General features: G+C 36.2%; 1 long non-coding RNA gene across 2 annotated transcripts in view; it reads right to left on the reverse strand.

The window, feature by feature from the left end:
* LOC139083887 (uncharacterized) overlaps nucleotides 1–26,525 on the reverse strand; it is an 83,169-nt gene extending 56,644 nt beyond the window's left edge. The window contains exons 1-3 of one of the 2 annotated variants that reach the window (XR_011540956.1): nucleotides 26,204–26,361; nucleotides 19,786–19,840; nucleotides 18,336–18,507 (exon numbers count right to left, since the gene is read on the reverse strand). This is a non-coding gene — a long non-coding RNA (uncharacterized lncRNA). Of the gene's footprint in view, nucleotides 1–18,335; nucleotides 18,508–19,785; nucleotides 19,841–26,203 lie in introns of both variants that reach the window. The other variant, XR_011540955.1, reaches the window with a different exon arrangement.
* Nucleotides 26,526–27,205: the final 680 nt, after the last annotated feature.

Raw genomic sequence — 27,205 nt, forward strand, 5'->3', positions numbered from 1 at the left:
CACGTATGTCCAGTTGTCCCAGCATCATTTGTTGAAGACCATTTTTCTTCATTGTATAGCCTTTACTCTTTTGTCAAAGGTCAGTTGACTATATTTATGTAGGTCTATTTTTGAACTCTCTTTATGTTTCATTGATCTATTTGTCTATTCTTTGACCAAAACCACACTTTCTTGACTACTGTAGCCTTATCGTAAGTCTTGAAGTCAGGTAGTGTCAATCTTCCAACTTGTTCTTTTTCCTTCAATTTTGCGTTGGCTATTCTGGGTCTTTTGTCTCTATAATCTTTAGAATCCATTTGTCCACATCCACCAAATAACTTGCCTGGATTTTGTTTGAGATTGCATTGAATCTATGGATGAAGTTGAGAAGAACTGATATTTTGACAATATTGAGTCTTCCTATCCATGAACATAGTGTATACCTATAGACAATAATGTCATCTGTAAACAAATATAGCTTTAAATCTCCCTTCCTAATGTGTATACTTTTTATTTTATTTTCTTGTCTTATTGTATCAGCTAGGACTTCCAGTATGATGTTGAAAAGGATTTGTGAGAGGGGATATCTTCGACTTTTCCTAATCTTAGCAAGAAAGCTTCTAGTTTCCCACCTAAACATGATGTTAGCTGTGAGCTTTTGGAGATGTTCTTTATCAAGCTGAGGACATTCCCCTCTATTTCTAGTTTTCTGAGAGAGTCCTATTAGCTTTTGCTTCATGTATTTTGAAACTACATTGTTAGGCACATAGATGTTTAAAATTTGTATTATTACCTGTTGATGAATTGACCCTTTCTCATTATGAAATTTTCATCTTAATCCCTGGTAAAATTTTTTGCTCTGAAGTCTACTTAGTCTCATATTAACGTAGCCACTTTCACTTTCTTTTGACTTTTTTTATCCTCTTTTTCTAATATATTTGTTTCTTTATATTTAAAGTGTGTTTGTAGACAACATATAGTTGGATTATACATTTTAAAACCAAAATGATAATCCTTGCCTTTTAATTGGAGTAATTAGTCTATTTATATTAAGTGGGATTATGATGTGGTTAGGTTTATGACCATCAGCTTGCCATCTGTTTACTATTTGTCCTCTTTGTACTTTGCTTCCCTTTTCTATTTCTCTGCCTTCTTTTTGATTGAATCTTTTTATGATTCAATTTTATTTTCTTTGTTTATTAGCTATAATTCATTTATTTTAGTGATTTCTTTGAAGTTATAGTATATGATTTAACTTATCAAAGTCCACCTTTAAGTGATATTATGTCACTTCACATACAGTATCAGGACTTTACAGTTGTATACTTTCATTTTTCCCCTTTGACCTTTATGCTATTATTATAAGTATTACTTATCCATATGCTATAAGCTCTACAATATAATTTTATTATTATTAAACAATTATATCTTTAAATATTTAAATAATAAGAAAAATCATATATATACTCATGCAGGTTTGGTGCTTTTTGTTGCTATATTTCTATCTAGTATTAGATTCTTCCTGTTTATAGTACTTTCCTTTATATTTCTTGTAGTGGCAGTCTTCTTCTGAAGAATTCTTTTAGCTTTGGATGTATGAAAATTCTCTGTTTTGCACTTATCTCTAAAGGATATTTTCACTGGGTATAGGATTTTGGATTAACATATTTGTTTTTCTATCAACTCTTTAAAGAAATTGTTCCACTGTCTTCTCATTTGCACTTTTTCCTACAAGAAATCTGGCACCACTTGCTTATTTTTCCCTCTGTGCAATCTATTTCTTTTTTTCTTCACTGCTTTTAATATTTTCTCTTTTTCATTTGTGTTGTGCAATTTTATTCTCATATTCTTTAATGTAGTTTTCTTCAGAATGTAGTTTCTGTAATTTTCTTCCTTTAATGTAGTTTTCTTATGCATGGGGTTCACTGAACACTTTGATTCTGCATATTTCTCCTCCTCATGAAATTTGGAAAAGTTTTAGCTGTTATTTTTCCAAATATCTTCTCACTTGCCTTTCAGGGACTCTGATTACACGTATATGAGGCTGTGTGGATTGGACACACAGCTCAATGATGCTTTTTAATTTCTTCAGATTTTTTTTATCTCTGAGTTTTATTTTGGATAGTTTCTAATGCTGGCCAAGTTCACTAATCCTTTCTTTTACAATACCTAATCTGATTTTAATCCCATCTTGTGCATATTTCCTTTCAGACATTTTATATTTTTGTTTCAAAAAGTTTGACTTAGTCTTTTATATCTCCCATGTTTCCATTTAACTTTATGAGTATGGAGAATATAGTCATAACCACTATTTCAAGATCCTTCACTACTGATTCTAACTTCTCTAGTAATTCTGGTTCCATCTCAATTGAATGTTTTTCTCTTATTTATGGATCATATATCCTGCTAATTTTGACACCTAATAATATTTGGTTGAATGAATTTTACCTTGTTAGATGCAAGATATTTTTGTATACTTACAAATATCTTTGAGATTTATTCTGGGATGCAGTTAAATTACTTGGAAACAGTTTGATCTTTTGGATTTTTTTTTTTTTTTAAGATTTGCTATCTGGCATCAGTGTGGGCTAATTATTTCCCCCTACTGAGGCATGACCCTTCTGAGTACTCTACACAATAGCCCATGAATGATTCGATTTTGCATTCTGGTTAATGTAAACAGACTCTATCTTTAGCCCAGTGTGAGTGCCATGAATTGTTCTACTCGTCCTTCCCATGATTCTTTCCCTAGTCTCCGATAATTTCCTCACACTTATGCACAGATCAGTACTCAGCTGAATTCTTGAGAGGGATACTGGGAAGATCTATAGAGTTTCTGTTCTGAGCTCATTTCTTCTCTTTTGAAACTCTGCCCTGAAAATTCGAGCCTCCTTGACATCCTAGGACTTTCAGTTTCATCTACCTAGCTCAGATAAATGAACAGGCTTTGCTTGGGTTCTACTGTCCCGTGGCCTGAAAACTCTCTCCAGGAAGGAAGCTTGGGCCAATTGCAGTGCTAATCTTTTTTTTTCATCTTTCAGGGATCACTGTGCTTTGGTGCTTGATGCTCTATATGTTGACAGCTGTGTGTCCATATATTTTTTATTCAGTTTTTAGTTGTTTCAGTTGGGAATGTAAATCCAATTCCTATACTTCATCTTGTCTGAAGGAAGAAGTCCTTTCCTGTGGGGTTACTGTTGTCATCCTTTTACTTAAGTAGAAGAGTAACATTGGTATAAATACATTATTAGTCATCACTATATATTTATTGCTGCTTCAGTATAGGTCTACTCAGATTTTCTGTTTCTTCTTGAATTAGTTTTGGTAGTTTATGTTTTTCAAGGAATCTGACCATTTCATCAAAATTACCTAATTTATTGGCATACAATGGATCCCTGTGTCCCTTTATAATTATTTTTATTTTTCTAAGGTTGGTAGTAATGTCCCTCTTTTAATTATGCTTCCAGTAACTTGCGTCTTATTTTTTAAGCTTTCTTGAGGTATAATTGATGTGCAAAAACTTGCATATGTTTAATGTATACACGTTGAGTCTTTCTTTTTTTTCCTGATCAGAAGAGCTAAAGATTTGTCAATTTTCTTGATCTTTGCAAAGAACCAATGTTTGGTTTTATTGATTTTATCTATTTTGTTTTTCTATTCTTTAATTCATTTGTTTCCATCCTAATCTTTATTATATCCTTCTTTCTGTTTGCTTTAAGATTAGTTTGCTCTTGTTTTTCCATTGTGATAAGGTGGAAGGAAGATTATTGATTTGATTTCTTTCTTCTTTCTTAATATAAATCTTTCAATATAAATTTTAGTACAAGTCTTTGTATGCTGTGTCTTCATTTTCATTTCTCTCAAAGTGTATTTTCTAGTTCCCCTTCTGTTTTCCTCTTTGACCATCCATTATTGCGTGACATGTTGTTTAATTTCTGTATATTTTGAGCTTCCCAAATTTCTTTTTGTTATTTATTTCTAATTTCATTCTATTATGGTTGGAGAACATATTTTCTATTATTTTTATCCTTTTAAGTTTATTGAGCCTTTTGTATGACCTACCATATGGTCTATACCAGAGAATGTTCCATGTACACTTGAGAAGAATGTATATTCTGCTGTTCTTGGTGGAGTGTTCAATAGGTATCTGTTAGGGTTGGTTGGTTTATAATGTTGTTCAAGCTTTCTGTTTCCCTGTTAATTTTCTGCCTACTTGTTCTATCCAGTTTTGAAAATGAGGTATTAAAGTCTCCAAAGATTATTTAGAACTTTCTATTTCTTCCTTCGGTCTGTCAATGTTTGCATCACTTATTTTGGTTCTCTATTATTAAGTGCATATATGTTTCTAACTGTTACATCTTCCTGAGGTGTTATCTCTTTTATCATTATTAAATGTTCCCTATTATCTCTGGCAACATTTTGTTTAAAGTTTATGTTTTCTGATATTTGTCTAATTTAGTTGATAGTCATTCTGGTTTTCTTATTGTCAATGTTTGCATGATACACTAATTCCTCCCTTATTCACAGTTTTGCTTTCCACAGTTTTATAGTCAAACATGGTCCAAAAATATTAAATGGAAAATTTCAGAAATACACAATCCATACGTTTTAAATTGTGCACCATCTGAGTAGTGAGGTGAAATCTCATGCCATCTCACTCCATTCTGCCTGGAATGTGAATTATCCCTTTGTCCAGTATATCCAGTCTGTATATGCTACCCACCCATACATCACTTAGTAGCCATCTCAGTTATCAGATTGACTATTGTGGTATCACAGTTCAAGTAACCTTTATTTTACTTAACAGTGGCCACAAAGTGCAAGTGATACTGGCAATTTGGATATGCCAAAGCTGTAAAGTGTTTCCTTTAAGTGAAAAAAGCCAATGTTCTTGACTTAATAGAGAAAGAAAAAAATCATATGCTGAGGTTCCTAAGATCTATGGTAACATTTATTACAGTATCTTGTTATAATTTTTATTTTTTGTTATTGCTTATTGTTACTAATCTCTTACTGTGCCTAATTTATAAATTAAACTTTATCATAGGTATGTATGTATAGAAATAGACATAGTATATATGATATTTGGTACACTTTGTGGTTTCAGACATCCATTGAAGGGGTCTTGGAATGTATCTTCCGTGGATAAGGGGGGACTACTGTACTTCTTTTCTCATCCTCTTTCTTTCAATCTACTCTTGTATCTTTGAATCAGAAGTGTGTCTCCTTTAAATAGCATACAATTAGGTCTTACATTTTTATCCAGACTGACAGTCTCTGCCTTTTGATAGATTGTTTAAAACATTCACATTTAATGTTATTATTGATATAGTTAGATTTGCATCTACCATTTTACTTTTTTATGTTATTATTTCCTTGAACATTTTTAATATGTTATTCAACTACCATCTGGTCTCCAATGTTACTGTTGAGAAGTCAGCTCTTAATTTTACTGAGCCTGCTTTGTAAGTGTAGAGTTGTGGCTTTCAAGATCTTTTCCTTGCCTTTGGCTTTCAGCATTTTTACTATGATGTATCTGCAGATCTCTTTTCGTTTATCTTGCTTTGAGGTTGTTAAGTTTCCTGAATGTGTACATTATTGTTCTTCAATAAATTTGGGACGTTTTCAGCAATTATCTCTTCAAATATTTTTTCTGCATTTATCTCTCTCTCCTCTCTTTCTGTTACTCTCATTACATGTACGTTGGTACACTTAATTGTGCTCCACGTTTCTCTGAGGCTCTGCTCAGTTTTCTTCTTCTCTCCCTGTTCTTTGAGTTGGATAATCTCTGTTAATCTAGCTTGAAGTTTACTAATTCTTTCTTATATCAGATCAAATCCACAATTGAGTTTCTCTAGTGAGTATTCTTTTCAGTTATTATACCTTTCAGATTCAGAATTTTTATTTGATTCTTTTTTATAACTTCTGTCTCTTTATTAATTTTCTCTATTAGATACAACATTGTCATCGTATCTTTCTTTACTTTAATCATGCTTTCTTTTAGTTCTTTGAACTTAATTACAGTGGCTACTTTGAAGGCTTTTATTGTTAAATCCAACATCTGATCACTCTCACAGGTAGTTTCTGTTTTCTGTTTTGTTTTGTCTTTTCCCAGTATATGGGTAATACATTCCTGTTTCTTTGCATACCTTGTAATTGTTTATTGAAAACTGAACATTTTAGATAATATATTATAACAACTCTATATACTGCCCCCCAGGCCTCCTCTTATAGTTCTGTTACATGCTTGTTTATTTGTTTAGTTACTGACTATTGACAAATAAAAATGGCAAGTAATAGGATATATTGGAATATATGAGGAAGCCATTTTGTGTAAACCTAATTCAGCCTGACCTTGTCTTTCCAAAAGGGCCTGACCGAGGCCATTGAGCATGCACTGTATATCTGCTTTAGAGATTCCCTATGGCAAGAGCAAAAGGCCCTTGAGATAAAGGTGCAACTTCCCTCCCCCTCCCAATGTTGGCATCTCCTTAAAGATTAAGCATCTTTCCTTAGGCTGGGAACCGATTGCAGAGCTCATCTGTGACCCCCCAGCCCAAGGCAACACACCTGCCACCCCGCGGCATTCACTGAGACAGCAGACCTATCTACTGTGTCCATCAAGTGCTGTGCCGACAGGGCAATCTTGTGACTATTGTGGGAGGAACATTTCAATCATATGTGAAACACCCTCTTTGAGGGTATGTAACCACCCTGTGTACCCCCACTTCTTTGGGGTGCTCTGTTCCTTTGTGGAAAGACTCTCCTGGGTTATAATCCTAAGATTTAAGCTCAGAATAAACTCACCCAAATTTTCATTTATAAATTGGTTATGGATTATTTTCATTGACACTATATTATTTTAATGGAGTCTTCTCTCACCTTCCACACCTAACAGTGTTATCCCTCTGATGTTGCTCCTAGGGTTCCCAGCCTCTGCTATGCTTATGGTCACCCTGATGACAGTGGTTGACTATCTCTTTAACCACTCCCTAACCACACCCAGATGTTAAGCACCACTGATTGCTGGCTGAACATTCTACTGTTTTCAACAGTGCCCTGGGGCATAAATTGCTCCACTGACTGAACCAATCAAATTTGGACTCTTTTGAAAGGGTAATTACAGAGGTGAATGTTTAAGATTTGTTTTGACCCCAGGTAGATTCTTCCCACCACTCTCTCTTCCAGGTTCTTTTAGGCAAACTATCTGGCCTAGAGTCTAGCCTATATGTCCAATGAATCAATCAATCTCCTCTTAAGTGCCTTTTACCATAGCATTCTCTGTTGATATGTGCTCTTAGGCTTGAAATTCTCTATACTGTGTTGCAAATGAAATTAAATCTTTTGTAAAGAGATTAAGAACTATCTATTTTACATCCTGCTCCTCCCCTCTGGCACTATCTATGAGCTAGGGACCTGGGGCTGGTAGTTGGAACAATGTTACACTTCTCTCTGAGTGACATTCTCACTTTAGGATACAGGTGTTTGGTGGGAAAAGGGACAGTAGCCCCAGCTCTTCTTGGCTTATCTTTCCTAGTGTGGAATCACTGCCTTAAAAGTAGGGTGGTCAAGGCCCCAGTACTCTCAGTGGAACTATGCCAAAGATAGGGCCTCCATCCCATGAGTGGGGCTGAGTGGAAGAATAGAATCCTCACTTCTTGAATGTGCCTGGAACAGATAACTGGAGAAAGGTCGAGAAATGCTGATGTCCCAGCAGGCCAGGAAGACAGATGTCCAGTTTGGAGCTTGTGGGAGAGGCGGCCATGTATTCTTGTCTGACCCAGTCTGGAGTGACATTTCCATCTTGCTGAGTTGGGAGGCAGAGAGAGGCAATGGCTTTCAGCTCAAATAACACAGAGTCTCACTATTCTTACTGAATTTTAGTTGATTTTTTTAAAAATAACTGTTTCTTCATTTGTGATATGTCCTTGGAATCATTTCCAGAGACTTTAAATGGTTTTGCTTTTAAAATATACACTAGTTTCATTGGGGAGTGGATCCACAGAATTTCCATTTTGTTATACTGGATTTTGTATTGTTTTTCAACTTTATATAATGGTATTTTTTTATGGTAATAGATATGAATTTTCTCTTCCATATTTTGCTTTTTTCACTCAATAATATATTTGTGATTAATTCATAACTCTAGTAGTGGTTGATTTAGTTTTACTATTGTTCCTATTCTAGTGTATAAATATATCACATTGTTTAAATCCACTCTAGATTTCATGCATATTTGTGGTTTTTTGTTCATTTGTTTTTTGATTGTTATGAAACATGGCACTATGGACATTCACTTTTAGTTCATATAGTATTTTTCAGGGATATATGTTAAGATTATGTACCAAAAGTATTTCAGAATGAATGATACCAATTTATACCATAAGCAACATTGTATGAGAGTTATGGTGGTCCCGCATACTCTCTAAAACACAGCATTTCCTGTTTTGTTATTTTAGCCGTTCTGGTGGGCTTATAGTGGTATTGCATTGTAGAAATGCAATGTGGGAATTTACATTCATTTGATGATTTATAAAGCAAATGATCTTTTTATACATTAATTAGTGTCGATGCAAAATAACCGATAACTATAGATAAGAGAAGTAAGGTGAGTTTTAGCCCAGCCAGAGTGAGGATTATAACCCAGGAAGGACTTTTCTGGAAAAGAAGACAGCATTCCAGAAAAACTTGGTTTTCTTTACAGTCTTATATCTTTTTAGAACAAAGAACGTATGTTAAACACACCCAGGTTGCATTTTCTTCAAAGTTTCAAAGAGGTATTTAGTTGCAAATTGGCAGGTCAACATGACCTTGGTGTTGGGAAAGGGAACTTGTTTTATAAGTACTAATACAGGCGTCACCAATAGGGTGTTCCCATTAGGACTAGGAGGGGAAGTATGCATTCTTATCTTAAGAGAGTGCATTCGTCACTTTAATCGTTAAACAGATGTACATCTGTGTTTGATAGGCCATAAGCCAGGCTTCTTTAGTTCAAGCTAAATCAGTTTTGAACCCAAACAGTTACCCCATATACCTCAATATGTGAAAATCTCTTGTCAATTAGCAACTTTGATTTACTCTTTCACGAATTACCTGTTCAAATATTTGCTCATTTTCTATTGGGTTATCTTCCTTCTTTTTTGAGGAAGATTAGCCCTGAGCTGACATCTGCTGCCAATCCTCCTCTTTTTGCTGAGGAAGACTGGCCCTGAGCTAACATCTGTGCCCATCTTCCTCTACTGTATGTGGGATGCCTGCCACAGCATGGCTTGCCAAGTGGTGCCATGTCCACACCCGGGATCTGAACTGGTGAACCCTGGGCCGCCGAAGAGGAACATGCAAACTTAACCACTGTGCCACCAGGCTGGCTCTGGATTATCTTTTTTCTTTTGATTTTTAAGTGTTTTGCACATAAACTCTGAATGTGAATCCTTTGTCAGACTGGTTTTACAATTGCCTTATCCCACCCTTTAGCTTGAATGCCACTCTGTTAATGGCTTATTTTGATAATCTGAAGGTCTTATTTTTAATGTAGTATAATTTATTAATCTTTAGATTTATTGTTAGTGCATTTGTGTTCTGTTTAAGGAATCTTTACCACCTATCCTGAATTCATGAAGATATTTTCTTATGAGCTTTATTGATTTATATTTCATATTTTGGCTATAACAGTATTTGGTATATAATTTATTTTTATTTTAAAATAAAGAATCTTTATTTTTTATATTTCATACTTTATTTTATAATCCATCTGGAATAGATTTTTCTTCTCAAATAGATGTCTAGTTGATCCAGCACCACTTATGAAACATATCATGCTTTCCACATTTTTCTACAATAACAACTTTGCTCTAAGCCACATTCTTATATGTGTTGGGGGTGTGTGCTTGTGCCTGTGTGTTTCAGGACTTTATATTCTAATCAACCAGTCTATATTTCCACAATTGAGGCAATATTGTGTTGTCTTAATTATCTCAAGAGTTCTGTAGAAACTCTTGACAACCTGTGTTGTAAGTGATGCAGTCCTCTTCAAGACTATCTTTGGCTCTTCTTAGCCAATGTCTCCTGTGTATTTTCATCTTGGGTGTTATAAATAGAATAGATTTTTAAATTTAATCTTTCAAATTGTTTGTTTCTATACAGAGAAACACAATTGCTTTTATATATTGACCTTGTAGCCAACCCTTGATAAATTTACTTCTTGATTGTAGTAGTTTATATCTATGCTGACTTTGCAATTTTTTACATCTACAATTATAACATCTGTGAATAACTGTTGTTTTATATTTTTGGTTCCCATCCTTCCTTCTTTCCATGCCTTATGCACTCAGTGGGAACTCTCTTACAGTGATGAATAAAAATTGGAATAATTGACAGCCTTGTCTTGGTTCTAATTTCAAAGGGAAAAGTTTTAATATCTGCGTGTAGAAAGTGTGTTACTTCTTTCCAAGTGTTTGTGTCTTCATTTATTTTTCTTGCCTTACTGTATTATCTAGGACCTCCATGATAATAATTAATAGAATTATTGAAGCAGAATTACTGCTTTTCTTCTGCTTGATCTTAGCTAGAAATTATTTAGTCACCCACCACTAAGTATAATGTTAGCTGAAAGTTTATCAGAGTAATCCTTTGTCAGTCTGAGAAAATTCTCCTCTATTCTTAGTTTTCTGAGAGTTCATGCGAGTATTGACTTTAGTCAAGTGACTTTCATGCATCTATTGATATGATTATTTGATTTTCCTTTTTATTTTGTTAATGTAGGGAATTAGAATGATTTATTCTTGATTCTTTGCCTTCCTTTTATAAACTTCTCTCCATACATCTCCCTAGTTTTCAATGAGCCACCTTGAACATTCCAGACTCACCAGCTGCCCTGAATACTGATTTTTGCTTTCTCAACTCTTAAGGACTACCATGTTTTATTCTAGCTCACTTTGCTATAGTTGGAAAATGGAGCTGAAGTAAAGAATCATTGCAGTCATCAGGCACAACTCATGAGTTTCCTTTTTCTTAAGGATTGTCTATGTGCTTTGTGTTGTCAAATAATTTCAAACAGTTCTCATATATTTTGTCCAGTTTACAGTTGTTTACAACAGGGGAGCCAGTCTTATGCCAGTGACTCCATCATATCAAGCAGCAGAAAGTCACCTTTAAGATACTGAATGATGTTCTTGCTGACTTGTAGATTGGCCATTAATTTTTTTAACCTTATAATAAATATAACTTATTTCTGGCTAAATGAAAATTGTTGATCTTATTCTTACTTATTGAGGGTGATACGTCTCTTTTTCTCTGACTGTTTTCAGTGTGTTTTATTTGCCTTTGGCATTCAGCAGTTTAACAATAAAATGCCTAGGTGTGGTTTTATTTTGTAAGTTTTATGTATGGAATTCATAGAATTCTTTAAATATGTGTCCTTATTTCTTTCATCAGTTTTCAACAATTCTCAGCAACTATTTCTTCAAATATTGTATCTTTTTCTCCTTTTTCTGTTTCAATTACACATATGTTAAACTTTTGATGTGTCTTGTAAGGTTCTACCATTCCCTGTGCTTTTGTCTGAATATTTTCTACTTATCTATCTTCTGATTTACAATCTTCTCTTTTATTTTGTCTAATCTACTGATATATCTATCTATTGAAGTCTTATTTTAGTAATTATATTTTTATTTCTAATGCTTTATTTCAGTGTACTTTTCATAGATTATAGTTCTCTGGGGGAATCCTATATCTTTCCATTGGTTTGTTGAATATTTTAAAGGTAGTTATTTTAAAGTCTATGTCAAATAACTCCTATATTTAGGAATGTTTATGATTCTCTTCAAATTATTCTTTTTTCCTTTTTACTAGTTTTTAGTCACTTGTTCCTACATCCTGTATAATGTATTGGACATTATGTATGGGAAATTGTGTAGCCTTTGAATGATGTTTCTTCCTCCAGAGAGGACGTAATTTTCTTCTGACTAGCAGTTTGAGAAGAAGTGCATCAACTTTATTTACTGAGAGACTGAGATGATAAAATGCTAAATTTCAGGCTTTTGATAGTGGGCTTATTTCTAGTTTGCCTTTAATTCTAAGACCTAACACTTCGTGCATCTTCAATAAAAGCTGGGGATATTTCCAGAGATCATCCTCCATGAAGGACTCTGAATTATATTTTTTGATTCCTCGGCTCTATTACACTGACAAAAGATTTACTTAGCTTTTTATCTTCCTGGCAACCACTTTCTTCTTGTTTTCCTTACTCCTATATAACTAGGATACAGCAGAGCTTTGAGAACAAAAGTCACACAGAATGTTTATCTCACATCTTTGTAGTGTCCTTTTCACCATGTTCTTGGCTCCACAAGTCATGACTAACTTCTTAGCCATGATCCTTAACAGTTTTTCTCTGTCCCAGGCCATTTCCAAAAGGTTTTGTCTGTTGTGTTCTCTTTTCTCTTTGTGCCTCATGCTATGCTTTGGAAAGTCCCCAAGTGGAAGAAACAGTAAAGAAATTTTTTCTCAGCTAAATATTGTCCCTTCTCTCTGGTCCTTCTAATCCTAATTAGATAACTATAACTAATAACTATATAACTATAACTAATTATAGTTATTCTCAGCTGATGGATTTACCTAATACAAACTACTCCACAATATCCCAAAACAAATCTGACATCCTTTCTTTTTAATGCCATTTGCTTTTCTCAGCTTCCCTGAAAGAAACCATGTATTGTTTGTTTTTTATTTGATTGTTATGATGACCTCGAATCTCTGAATCTTTATCTAGCTGCCTACTGTTTTGAGACCTAGAAGACAATACATTCAGAAAGAAGCTATTTCTAAACTCCTGAAAACTCTGGTCTCCATAAGGTTCCAGGCATATCTGAGCAGTCTTACATATGCCTCCTTTTCCCAATTCCTCATCCTAGTTATCCCTTGACCTCACAAAGAGAGATTCATCCAAGATAGAGGCACATTTGCTTTTAAAAATTAGCTGCAAGGAATTTATAAGAAGATTCTCTTCAGAGCGGTAAGGGTTCTAATAAAGAGAAAACAATAAGAGCACATATAATTCATTTTAGAATTTTAAACCCGTTAAATTTTTCATCATATGTAAGGCCTTCTCCAATGCATTAAACTCAAAAGTATCTTGAATCATGCATCTATGAAAATTCTTCTTCTCCTTCCTCTGACTCCTTTTCTTTCTTTCTTATATTGCCATTGAATAATCTTTATTAGGAATCCATGTACGTGTGGCTGTCTAAATGTAATACAGGATAACATTCCTGCTCTTGGGTAGCATTTGGACTGAAAGCGGATGTGAGATTTTGGATAAGGACTCATTCACATACACAGGAAATGGAACAATTAGAGAGAAGATGCAACAGCAAGATTCAAGCCTGTGATTAAATGAAATAATTCATTGTACTGGTAATAAATTCAGTGTTCTGGCTTCATGCTGAGAAATTGAGTAGGCCTAGATGGAGATGTAAATCTTCTCATTGGGAAAGGCTTCCTACTGCTCAAGACATAGGCATGAGTCAGCCTTGAAAATATGTTTCAAGACTCAGATGGTGTCTTCCTATTTCTTAGTACTCAGTCTCTTTTCCTCCCAGTCCATCCACAGATCTCTCTACTCTTCCCCACTTTAAAGCATGCACTCAAATCCTTCTGCCCATTCTATAATTACATTACTAAGTACAAAGAGCCATTAAATATTAGAACTGGAAGAGGGCTTATATATCATATTGTCCAGGGATGAGAGCTAGGTTTTATCTCATATACAGGCTTCAATCAATCAAAAGAGATTACATGGAAAGCTAAGTTAAGAAGATTGTAATTCTATGTTCAAAGTCAGTATAAAAGAGTGGGTAATGATTTATAAGAAGAATATAGACTAGGGGATTAGCATCATGTTAACTATGTATTTGCCCTCCAAGATTTAACCCAACCCTTTCATTTTTCAAATGAGTAAAATGGAGCCCAGAGGGTCAAATGACTTCCCCACATCATACAATTAATGGTACTGTTGAAACTCACATCCATGTTTTCTTCTCAGTTTCAGAGTACAATACTCATTCTTCTTTGATCCAGCACCTTTTAAAATACTAGAGTAAAAGCAAGAGTAGAAACTGGTTTTAAAATCTAATCTATCCTGCTATGTGTAAACTATTGTTGCTGAAAACCAATGGAAACCTAATTGCTCAAGTTTGGGACCCAGTTCTGACACTTTCTTACCTAATAATACCATAATTTCTTTATCTAGAAATTGAGTTTATTGTGTGAGTAAAATTCAAAGTACTTGAGCCAGAACGTGCCTTGTAGTAAGTGCCCAATAAATGTTTAGCCCTAGTTTTCAATGGCTGTGATAATATACTTATTCAAGGTGATACATTTCAAAATGAATTGAGTCTAAAATCATTGCAATATCATCTGTTCTTCCACTATGGAGGTCCTTTAATCTGTAAGCCTTCACACAAAAAATAAACCCATTAGGCTCACTAAAGTTGTAACAGAAAAGTGGGAACAATCAGCATGGAAACAAGAGAAACTTCAAAATCTAGCTAATATTTGTATTTATTCAGATGTTTTACCTGCTTTGAATACATGCTGTCCCTTGGAGCCCAATAAATTTTTCTTACAAAGAAAATAGTTATCATTAGCTAGAAATCATTGGCTCTGTTAATCTTGTATAATTTGCTCTTATGCAGTTCAGGGGAACTGTGTTGTGTACTGTTAATGAGAAAGAGAATAAAAAATATATATGTACAGTTATGCATCACTTAATGACAGGGATACATTCTGAGAAATGCATCATTAGGTGATTCCATTATTGTGCGAACATCATAGAGTGTCCTTACACAAACCTAGATAGTAGAGCCTTCTACACACCTAGGCTATATGGTACCAATCTAACGGGACCACCATCGTATCTGTGGTTCGTCATTGACTGATATGTTATGCAGTGCATGAGTAATATCAGAATCATAGAACCCATTCATAAGATACCCAAAGCTTCAGATCAGGAGTGACACCTGATAATTTTAAATATTAATATTTAAATATTTTTAAGTATTTAAATATTAATAGTATAATATTAGTAAAATATTAATAGTATAAGAATTCCCTCCTTTACTGCTAGAATTATTGAAGCTTCTAAAAGATTCTGCAAGTCATTGGCTGATCTCAAGGGCACTCACACCTGTGCAAGGTGTTGACATGGCTCCTCTGTGACTCCTTCCCTCCTACTGCGAATAGCCTGTGTGCTGTGGGAAGCACACCTGCTCTAAAGAGACCTGGAGTGGCAGATCTGAGGAAACACAGAAGCCCACCTGGAGAGAGCATTGCTTCACTAATGTCTCAGTGCCAGGGAGTCTGAGCACCTTGGTAATCACCATAATTGGAACTCTGCCTGTGTACTTCATGAAGAAGAAGTCCCACCTGGGGACGGGAAAACTGCAGGTGTTTGCCAGGGTTTTGAGACCAGAGGAATGCTAGACATTTAACATAAGATCACATTGCTACAGTGCGGTAATTGATTTAGAATTTGTGAAAAAAATGTTAATTCTCTCATTGATGATGCTATTAAGTCATCACTTGTGTACTGAGCTTCTTCAGTACTGTTTTAAAATTAAGTTACAGTATCCTAAGCATCATGGTTTATTGAGTTACAGACCCATCAGGCATTTTCCTTCTGATTAGTGAACACTTTACTCATGTTGTATGTTTAACAATCATGTGAAATCCCAGGCATGATTTCTGAGAGTAAATTTTCTAAGCAACAGCTTTGTAAAGTCATTTAAGAAATATGGAGAAAGTTAGGCTGTTTTCCCTGGTGACAAGCATCCTCATCAGATGCTCTTAAAATTTCAATTGATAATGTAATATTTGTATTAGTTATAGGGCAGTGATTCTCAAAATTGTGTGTTCCAAGAACCATTTTAAAGAAATTTATTTCTCTCAGACCTCAAGAATATAGCCACGAATCTCAGTTTGGGAAACATGGACTTAAGAAAACAAGGTCTGATACTTTGAAAATGCCTTTTGATAGAAAATTATCATTGTAAAATCGTTTTGTGGAGTAAAAATAAATTTTTACATTCTATAAAAAATAAATTTTGTAAGATTATCTTTGAAATACGTCTCAAAACAAAACAAAGATTAGAGTGGGTCTTTGAGTGTATGTCCGTGAACCTCAGTTTGAGAAATCTTGTCACGGTGCTTTAAGGTTTACCAAGTACAGTCACATTTCTACCATCTCACGTAATTCTTAGATCAATCCTGTGTAATATGTAATATTATCTTTCCAGAATCAACTGCATGATCATTGGTAGTACTGGCATTTTAGCTCTGATGTTATAACTTCAAGCATCACTAATATCAAACTGCCTTTCTAAGAATAAGTAATAATTTCACATTGCTTAAAATTTCATAAATCTGTGTTATATAATACGTCGCATGTGGACTTCATAAAAATCATCAAGATAACAGGCTGGATATTATTTCTATGAGCAACATGAAGGTAAGGTTCACATTGTCATTTTGTTTTTTTTTTTGTCCTAGTCCCTTCTTTCATTAGGAAGAATCTCTTTTACACCATCATTCATTTTCAGCTATTTGATTATTTTTTTTAACAAAATGCAGTCTCATCCTAAATAAATAAATCAGTAGGTGTCTAATAAATCCTATTATATGTTTAATTCTGAATAATACTCAAATGTGCTAACATAGCATTTCCCAGAGTAAGATTCCAAAGAAAATTAGTCATTCAGATGCCTTGCAAACACAGAGAAAGAGGGAAAGAAATTGGTTTAAAATGAAAACTGTCTATCAACTTTTTGAAGATTCACAAGAGTACCTTAAGAGTTATGAGAAGTTCTGCAATATATATCTATTTCACCCAGTGTTTCTTAAACTACCCCCTTGTATGTGTGTGTGTATGTCAGTCTAGGAGTATATGTCATGTCTGTAGGCATCGTGACTAATTTTTAGTGACTCAAGAACGTCCTACTTGAAGGTTGGTGTGACACTACCTCAAAGTATCCTTCTGAAGCCTCTGATGGCCCAAACTCTTCCATTACCTGAGATGTGTCTCTTCCCAATTTTAGTGTCTCTTGTCTACTGAAGCTGAGAGATTGAGAGATAATTTCTAACAATGATCTTTCTTCGGGCAAGAGCAACCTAAACAAGGATTTGTGTTCCTCCATTTAATGCAATATATTATCATGCGTTTTCATCTCATTGAACGTTAAATTTAGTGCCACTCAACAGGCAATGTAACAACCAGGTATTTTGAGTCAACCAATGAGTCATCTAGCCTTGCAAAATATTGCACGACAGGCTTCTGCACAATGTGTTAAATAGATCTTAGCCATTATTATTATTATTCTTATTTATAATCTATAACAATGTTAACCTCATTGTGTGCAATGCAGGAGTTTTGAGCATTTGAATGCATATTATATTTCCACAAATGAAACAGGTTTAAAGACTGTAGTGAAGTTGAATACTAAAAGGAACCACAGCTAAAACTTTTACAAAATTAAATGATTATAATCCCCACACCAATCAAATATATATTTTTTTCTATTACTTTAGGTATTCTGAAAATAGGGGGATAAGAGAATTATGATAGGTCTTCCATATGTGATGCATCAAGTTCAAAATGGAAAAAGTATCAATGGATAACTTGCTCCAAAGTGACAGAATTTTCTAGAGAATATGAGAAGTAACTATGACTATAACAGGAACATCAACACATTTTGAAGTTGTTTCCCTTCAGGAAAATCTCCTGAAATTTTGTAGCATGTTTTGTTGTTGAGGTGTTTACTCAGTAAAATATTTCCCATGTCCTATGTTCTGGATATCCACGCTCTGGGTTTTGAAAAGGTTTTTACATGCATGTTATATGCTGATGACATTTTCATCCTAGAAATGCATTGTCTTCATAACTGAACACCTGCCACAAGGCACAACTTTAGACTCAGAACGTGCATTCAAATATCCTAGAGTCAATATATTAGAAGTTATCAGAACATATTGCTCAAAAACAGAAAAATTAATCAAAATGTCTTATTTTAGCTTTGCTAGTAACAGCAGGGCACAACAGACTGCAGAACTGATTAGTTACTTATTAAATAAGAACAGTGGTGACAGAGTTTTAAAATATCAAATTAGCCTAACAGAGCTCCCAGCAAAATAGAAAAACCTAAGTACATGTTGGGCTGTAGACACAGCAGGGGACCATCTATGAAAAATGGAAATGGAAAAAGCTTTTGCTGATGTTGCCTCCTGAAAAACTTCATACTCTTGGGCTTCAGGAGTTGCTCTGGCTTGTTCTACTTTCTGGGATCTTCTTCCTTGGGCAAACTTACCCACTTGGTCTGAGATGATACCAGGGAAATCAAGGACTCTCGGGACTTTATACCGGGTCCAGAAAATGCTCCTCTATCTGGAACAGACTTGGATACTGAGAAACTGAAGAGGCACCCAATCTTGACCGCAAGGAAAGCCATTGGGTGGCATCACCAGATGATGGTTACTAGCCTGTTTATACCAGAGAAGTAAACAAAAGTTTTAAATAGAAGTGATCACATATCCTACATGCATCTTACATGTATCACTAGTCATGACTAATAGTTAGCAACTATCTGACAAAGTTGGATGAGTAGTTTCCAGGAGTTAGATAGTATGAGCTAAGGATCTTTGCAGCTAGCTGTCTTCTCTTGTGAGATGAGACCTCATCTATATGGGATGCTTTCTGTGAACCCTGAAAACTGGTATTCAATTTTAAAAGGAGATTATTGAAGAGGTAGTATACACAACTTCCTCTAGAGTTTAGCCTCATCCCAATCTTGGAACTAAATATATAATGGATGTTTAATGCCTCTCAATTTATCATCCATCATTTCTTTCTTGAGCATTTTGAAGAATCAACATCTGTCTATTGGCATCAAGGTGAGTCTGACAAGGTAAACAAAGAAGAAAAACCATCAGCAAAAGAATTAAAGAGAAAGTGTGAAGTCCATAATTTCCCTCTGTGCTGGTAATTCCTCTGATTGGATGCATCATTTTACACAGAATTCATCCCCTCGTTCCCACATGCCCTAGATGAGGTTGGATGTCTTTCTAAAGCCTTTCAACTACTTAAGGTGTTCATTATGAGTTTCAGTTTGGGAAATGAAGGCTGTTTGTATCTCAGATTACCTTCTAGTCAAGCTCTTCTCCACAACTAATTTGCATGACCTTGGGTGTTTCTGCCCTTGAATATCTTTGATATCCATGTGCTATGAAGATGAATCAGTTATTTAGGTAGCAATCAGCTTCCCTGGTTTAGCCAAAGTATGTCCATTTCTCTTCAGGCCTATTAAGCTGGGAACGAACTTTCAAGCTAATGCACAAGGCAATCTACTCTGGAGATGCCAGACACCTAAATATTTTGTACTCACTAATGAAAAACTTCTTTCTAAAATAAGAGGGATAGAAAGAAGGAAGGTGGAGGGACATGGGGGAAAAAGTCAATAAAGACCTTGAGATTCAATTAAGAGTTTAGGTTTCTGCCAGCTTTTATTAGCTCCAACTTTGACTTATGCAGCTGAGGTCAGCAGTGGTCAGTGTGGAGGCATGTAGGGAGTGCCAAGGAATTGCATCGGGGTCTTGGATACAAGGAGCACCGAGTTTCCTATATGGGCAGCAAGAAACGATAGGCCCCAATTTCGTAAAAATCACCGTTTATTCTAGGGAAAGAATAAATTTCTCTGCAACCCTCTAGCCAGCGTGAGGGAATGTCCCATCTCCCACTGCTACTTGGCATGTCAGACTTACCATTCAGATCCTTACAGGTGACTGCTCCCTCTCCCCAGCTGCACACATCCCAATCCTTAAAGAAAGAAAAGATTTGTTGCTCATGCTTGGCTAAAATAAGACATGTAATCTGAGGTATTTTGAGTTTGTATTTAGTTAGAAAGTATGAAACAGTATCCGTTCATTTTGAATGTGATCTTTGTTCACTAGGAGAGGAAAACAAATATATGTTTTAAGACATACTAGGCACGAGAATTTGTCCATATGCATTGACATACGTTATCCCAGAACGTCCGCAGAGCCTCATCTTTGGGCAAATATCATAGCTGATGTTTTAGAGATAAAGAAATGGAGGCTCAGTGGGATGACGACTTGCTTGAAGCAATCCAGCTGTTGTCACTTCACATCAGTTCCTCTGATTTTACAGAATACTCCAGTCACTACACATCCATGCATGAGACAAACATTTCTTGAGCACTTACTATATGACAGTTGGTGTTGTTGATACAGAGGATTCAACAGTGGATAGAACAGGCAAACATCCTTGGCTTTATGGATCTAACATTCTACAAGGTTTCCCATGTCCTGTTTATTTTTCTTCTTAACACTTGAGGACAATAGATTAGTGGCATTGTTTGGTTTGCTTGCTTGCTTGTTTCCTATGTCAAGATTTCTTCTTGATTACTCTGGGTCACAATGTGCTCAAGAGAGTCACATTGATTTGGTTTCATCCAACTATTTACTTTTAAATACCTATTATCTGTTAGTGACTAGACCAGGCACTGGCCATGCGTAAAGAAAACTATGACAGTGGGAGTTGAAAAGGAGGATGCCTTATAGAGATTTTAAGGAAGGAATAGGGATTCTCATTTAACCTGGTGGATTGAACAAGGATTTTCCACACCTCCTTTTGAAACATCATTATTTTGAAATAAAAGGGATATAAAAGCATAAGGTCACAAGCACAAAGTTAACAAGATAGAGAACAATAGAAGACAAAAGATGGGTTTATAGGTATGCAGACAGAAAATAGTTGGATGAGAGAAAACTGATGATCTTATAGGGGAAAGCTGAAAGCTCAGTGCCTCTGGAGTGGGTGGTTACTCGGTGACAATAAGCAGGCTAATTTGTGTTTCAGAACCCTGGAAAGGCTCGAGAGTTGAAGGGTAAAGCAGGTCAGAAAGCAGTGTGACTGGCGGGACAATGACCAGGAGGATTATTGAAAGTCTGTATAAGATGCATTTTATTCCTAAATCTTATCCCCCACCCCACACAGCAGATGACCCTACCTCCCTGCCCTCTGTAGAATACTGGTATTTTACTCTCTGGAGGAGTTGAATTAGAGAGATTTTTGTTTTGGGGACACTGAACATAGCTACAAGTGAAGGACAATATTGAAATCATGTGAATTAAATAGCAGTCTCCCTTGCATCCCTTCCCCACACAGCTCCACTCCTTGACTAGACTCCACAGTGGGCAGCTCCTGGCATGGCACTCAATATTCTCCCCTTTCTACTATCCAAGCCCCGTGTCACTCCCTCTCTAGAGTGTGGGCTGGGCCTCAGGACTTGCTTCAAATGAATAGGATTTGACAAAGCGAGGGGATATCATCTCCATGATTAGTTGACAAAACCTGTAACTTCTATCTTGCTCGCATTCTTGCTGGTGCTTTTTTGACTTCTTGCTTGCTCAGTCTGATGAAGCAAGCTCTGTGGAGAGGCCCCCTTAGAAAGAAACTAAGGGAGGCTTCCATCCAACAGCCCGTGAGAAACTGAATCCTTTCAACAACTACGCAAGTGAGCTAGAAACATAGCCTTCCCAGTGAGCTCTAAGATGACAGAAGGCTTGTAGGGTGACCAAATGTCCTAGTTTTCTCAGGACTGAGGGGTTTCTTGGGCTACAAGACTTTCAGGACTAAGACTAGAAGAGTCCTGGGCAAACCAGATGGTTGTTCATCTGCTCATGAGAGATCCAAATCCAAGAGTCCCAGCTAGGCTGCACCCAGACCCAGACCACAGAAGCTGTAAGACAATGTGTTGTTATTGTAAGCTACTAATTTGGGGGCTAATTGTTAGGCAGGAATAGATATGAAACAGACTCCCAGGACACTGACAGCCAGAGTTACATCAGCAAGGCAGGAGATCTGACTACTTCTCTCTGGTGAAATCCTGACCATAAGAGAAGAGATCTATCATTATTTACAGTCGGTGGGTTTCCTAATATAATTCTAAGATTCCTACCCAATCATTCCGTGATGATGTCTACCTCTTGTCCAGACCTGCCTGTGCATACACAGCCTCCTCAAAACATTTTAACGTTTCACTTTTGAGGAAATTAACTACCAAGATTAAAATGAAATTTTAAAGAAATCTTCTAATATAAAGGTCAAAAAACAAAGAAAATGTGCAGAAAAAAAATTAAATGCAAGAGAAAGTGCAGAGAGCAAAAGAAAACTTCACCAGAATCACTATGTACCCAGGAGTATACTCAAAATGTAAAAGAAGAGACTGCAGTCATAAAATCAGAATAAATGCTATAAAAAGGAGCATCAGTAGAATAAATAATCTTGGAAATGGAGACTATGAAAGATATTAAATCTTCACAGAAGTGTTAAAAGATAAAGGCAACTTTCTCAGAAAATTGAATAAAAAGACAGAATTGAAGTTATAAAAGAGGAAAAAGAATTAGATTAAAGGATCAGTCTAATAAGAATTCTAGAAAATTAGAGAACTAGATAATTGAGAAAACAGATAGAAGAAAATTATCCAACAATTGTTAAAAATTTAACTTGAAAGGGGCCACTAAGCACCAAAAACAATAAATTTAAGAAAACTCACACTATGAAAAAACAAAAACTGATATCACAAAATGTTAGGAGACTAGGAATAAAGACAATAACCTTAAAAAAATTGGAGAGAAAAAAATCATATACAACAGATCAAGAAGCAGAATCGCATCAAATTTCTCAACCGCATCATTGGATTCTGGAATATAATGGAGCAACACTTTAACAATTCTCAAAGGAAATTATTACCAACTAGAATTCTGTCTCCAGAAAAGACAAGATGGTAGTTTGTCAGGAAGGAAACGCAGGTGGTACATTGCAGACCACTGTTGGAAGCAATTTACTAGGAAGCGTGGGAGACACCTGTGTAGGGTGAGGAAGGGGTGGGCATTTGCGGGAGGTTAGAAGTACTCACCAATATTTTGAGAACCTCTCCCATTCTAGGCCCACAATCAGATTGCCCTCTCTGATTCCCCCTGAATTTAGACATGGCCAAATGACTTCTTTGGCCATAAAATAAAACAGGAAATGAGATGTTACTTTTGGGCAGAATCATTTAGAATAAGTGCACGAATCTCCACGCTCTCCTTGTCTGCAGCATTAAACCCCAAAGCCTCATATTAAAATGGTGACGCCTCTGTCATCATCAGTCTCTGAAAGACTAGGATGAGTAGAGCTTAGGGACTACTAGCAACGGACATGTGGCATGATAGGAAGTAAATCCTGTTTGTTTTAAAACATTAAGGTGTTTGAGCTATTTTCAAAGCACAAATTAGCTGCCCTGAGTGCTGCTGAATGTGGTGTGTTGTCTGCGTGCTTATGTTTAACGTGGGAGATGGTTTTATACATTTGTATGATAGAAAAAAGCAGCTAAAGAGGCAGAGGAAGAACATCCCAGGCAGGAAGACTCACAATAAAGATACAGAAGAGAGAATGTCTGGAGGATCACGGACTAATGGAAGAATTAACCTTCAAAGGGAAGAGAAATACCCCATCCTTTGCAATGAAAGAGAATGAGCTGAAATGGAATATAAATGCACGTATGATAATCGACATGAGGCATGGAGTTTTTCCGTATACCTCTGTTTTCTTCTCTGATAAGTGGGAAGTGAGATTATTCCTTGTGGATTGTTGAAATTATTGGGGGGGGGGTGGATGGTGGAATGATAATCTATCAGTTGGATTTAATCGGGAAAACAAATGTTACTTTATTCATTCCAAGAATGAAGGATTTTACTTCAAGTAATTAGTGGTTTACACAAATATTGGAAATGCTGATGGAATGAAGGTCAAGTAACCAACGTGAAAAATCTCAGCCCGCAATTACAAAAGGCAAGCTTTTCAAGAGCCAGCATGGACGCTTCTAGAAGTCTCAAAAGCATTTAGAAAGATCCAATCAACTATCTTGGTCCACATGAGTAAGGTGAGTGGTTCTGCAATAGCTGCAAATCCTGTGTCTAACTGCACATTGGCAGCTAGTGCCTCCGGGGAGTAAAGGCTTCTCCTTCCCCTCCACTCACCCCACGTGAGTGCCCCCCACCAGCAGATACTAAATGGCCAGTATCACAGAGAGAAAGGCATTCTGGGAAATGTCATTTCCTGTCTGCAATTCAGTGGACATCTGTGAAGGGGCAGTGATGAGAGCATATTGACTACAAGACAAGGCATTATGGCAAGTATTTTGAACATGTGTCATTTAAGGCAGCCTCTCAAATTGTGAAGGCCCTTCTCGTATTTTGATAGTCTCTCATAGCAGAAATCCCACTTCTGCAATGGAGGACTCCCCCACAAAACTACATCCCCCAGCTCCCCTTGCTGTTAGGGATTAGACATATGTTTTAGGTTTTTAGGTCTATGAAAGACTGATTTGGGACAGAGTTATGTGGGGAAAGAGGCAGGACACAGAGCATCCAGTTTTCCCACACGGATTGCAGCAGAAGCAGCACAGTTCTGGACTCAACTGAGGTTATATGTCTCTGATTTGAAAGCTCCCCAATCATGGAAGAGGCAGCAGCTCCTTTGATGGACTAGGTCCATGATGTGATTCTGGGAGTTATTCCTGGAAACTTAGCCTAGAATCTGTTCTTCAGCCCTCCCAAAAAATACCACGAATTATTTCTAGATTTAACAACATATTATTTACTTAAATTAAGCAGTGTTTTCTGTTATCTTCAACTAAGAACACTGGCCAATACTATGTGATGAGAGAGACTGACGAAAGCTTAGAAAAGTTGCTGTGGGGATGAAAGAAGATGATTAGGAAGATCTGGAGAGGTAACCAGGATACCAGCTAATGTGTTGAATTGTTCTGTTGAACATGGTCTCAGTCTACATTATTTTTCTCTAGCAGTTCTTAGCAGCTCAGGTTATGAAGTGGAGAAGGTAGATATTTGGATTAACCCAGAGTTTTCCTGATTTTACAGTTGGAAGAATGGCAGAACTGCATGGTTGATCCATAGTCCCAGGCAAAGAAGTAATGGAAATGGGAATTGGATCCATGTTCATTAAGGTCCACAGGTAGTAATAAGTCTCTAGAGATGAGATTTTCTCTCTTCAAACGCCCTCCTTCACATCAGAAACAAAAAGCCACTCCACAGAAAAGAACTCTATCTCAATGGTTAATCAACCCTCATTGACAAATGTGGTTCCTTATGTGTATAAATATTAAAATATTTAATATGGTGCAAATTCATTTGTTGCTTAAATATTTAATGCATTGTTATCTATATTGACAGAGTTGTGGGAATCTATCAAAAATTCTCTGATCATTCTACACAGACAGCGTTAGTGAAAGTGTGTGCTGTTGTTGCTAACAGGAAATGCAATTGGGCTGTTAGGTTAAGAAACCCAGGAACTAATGTCCACAAAAGATCAAACAAACAAAATAAGTCATCATACCACATTATCAGTCCCTTATTGTATCTGAACTTGAATGTATTCAGGGAGAGATTTTAAAAAAGCAAATATGGAAGTTAAAGAATTATCTCTAAAATATAATTTTTTACTTTCATTCCCATTTCCCCATTCCTAATTCCTCTGGATCTCCTACATTATGCATCACAAATACTATTTATTAGATGTTCTGGGTGATGAGGAGGGAGTGATAAACACAGCAGAAGAAGTCCCTGCCCCAATGATGCTTGAAGTTTTGTGGAAGAAACTGACATTTAACAAATGATCAAAGGCATCAGCATCACCAATTGCTATAAGAGTGCTGCAAGACAATAAAAATTTGTACAAAAGAGCACAGAAGAGGCATTATATTTTAGATTGGAATTAATAAAACTCTTTCTGAGAAATTTATAGATTTCCTAAAACCTGAATAATGAGTAGGGATTAGTCATTTAAAGAATGAATGTCACTTCATTCTAGATAGAAGGGACCATATGTGCAAAGGTCCCGAAGCATGAAATAATATTTCAGTCCCTATACAAAAGCAATAATTTGAGACAAAAATTTGTAAAAAATGTAATCAGTTTTGACATGATTGAAAGCCAAATTCCTGTAATTGCTATAATACACACATACACACGTATACATGCACATACACATGTGTGTACAAAACACATAGACACACATGAACACAGACATGCGTACACATATACGCACACAGCACACATGCACACACAAGCACAAACACACTCTTGTACTTGCCTTGTTGTGCCGACTGAAAGCTCTCTTCTCCTAGTGCATTTGCACGGCCATATTTCGAAACTACATTTCAGGCCCAAGAATAGATATTTTTAAAACTTTACCCAATTAGAGACAGAGAGTCTATGCTGAGCTCTGGATCTGAGTAAAATGGATTTGCCAACAATTTGTTCTGAATGTGCTGTTTTCTTTCACGGCCACCTGGTGGTTGAGCCCTCATGTTTCCGTTGCCTTGGTGTGAACTGTCTGCATGCTTGTTTCACTTCATTTCAGATCTTCCTGGCCTTGGATTAACCTTCTTTCTTGAGCCCCAGTTTTTCTAAACAGGCAATGTTACCTCAAATGACTAAAAAGGATTTGAGAGCTTGCTAAGCCTTGCTTAAGAAAGTACATTCTGAATACATGTCAAATCCGCAGCCATGAATTTATTTGTCAGGGAAAGTACATTAGGCTTTCAGTGCATAAGCAGGAGAAATAAAGCACCAAATATGACACTGAAAAAAAGGTGAAACCTGGAGAATCCATTATCAAATTACGGGTTCCTGTTTAAAGAAACAAGGGGGCCTGTGGCATCTGCTGGTGAATTATAATCGACAACAAAGGAAAATAAAAATATCAAATGCTATTTCCAAAGCAGGGCTGACAGGAGAGGAGTGATGGGGTATTGAAGAAAAGAGCTAAAAAATAAATTGTGCTCAACTCAGAGAACAGGGTAGAGGTAAACTGTTCCTTTTATTTATGCCTTTGAAGAATGGTTGGAGAAATGCTAATTTTGCCATTTTTAGATTTACTTAAAGCTGAAATCAATGAAGCAAAAGCAAAAACCCACAAGACCGGCCCAGCCTTATGGTTTGGATAATGCCCATTGTGTGGTTCATTAGCTGTGTGCCTCATTCGTCATCGGTCCCTGTCCAGCGCGGTTCCCAGGAGCAGGCTGGAGGCCTCCCGCGCTGTGTGCTGAGGAATTGGAACGCGCCGCTCTGGGAGTTCAGGCTCGCGCTAGGT

This window comes from Equus przewalskii, chromosome 6, assembly GCF_037783145.1.
Source record: "Equus przewalskii isolate Varuska chromosome 6, EquPr2, whole genome shotgun sequence".
Lineage (NCBI taxonomy): Eukaryota > Metazoa > Chordata > Mammalia > Perissodactyla > Equidae > Equus > Equus przewalskii.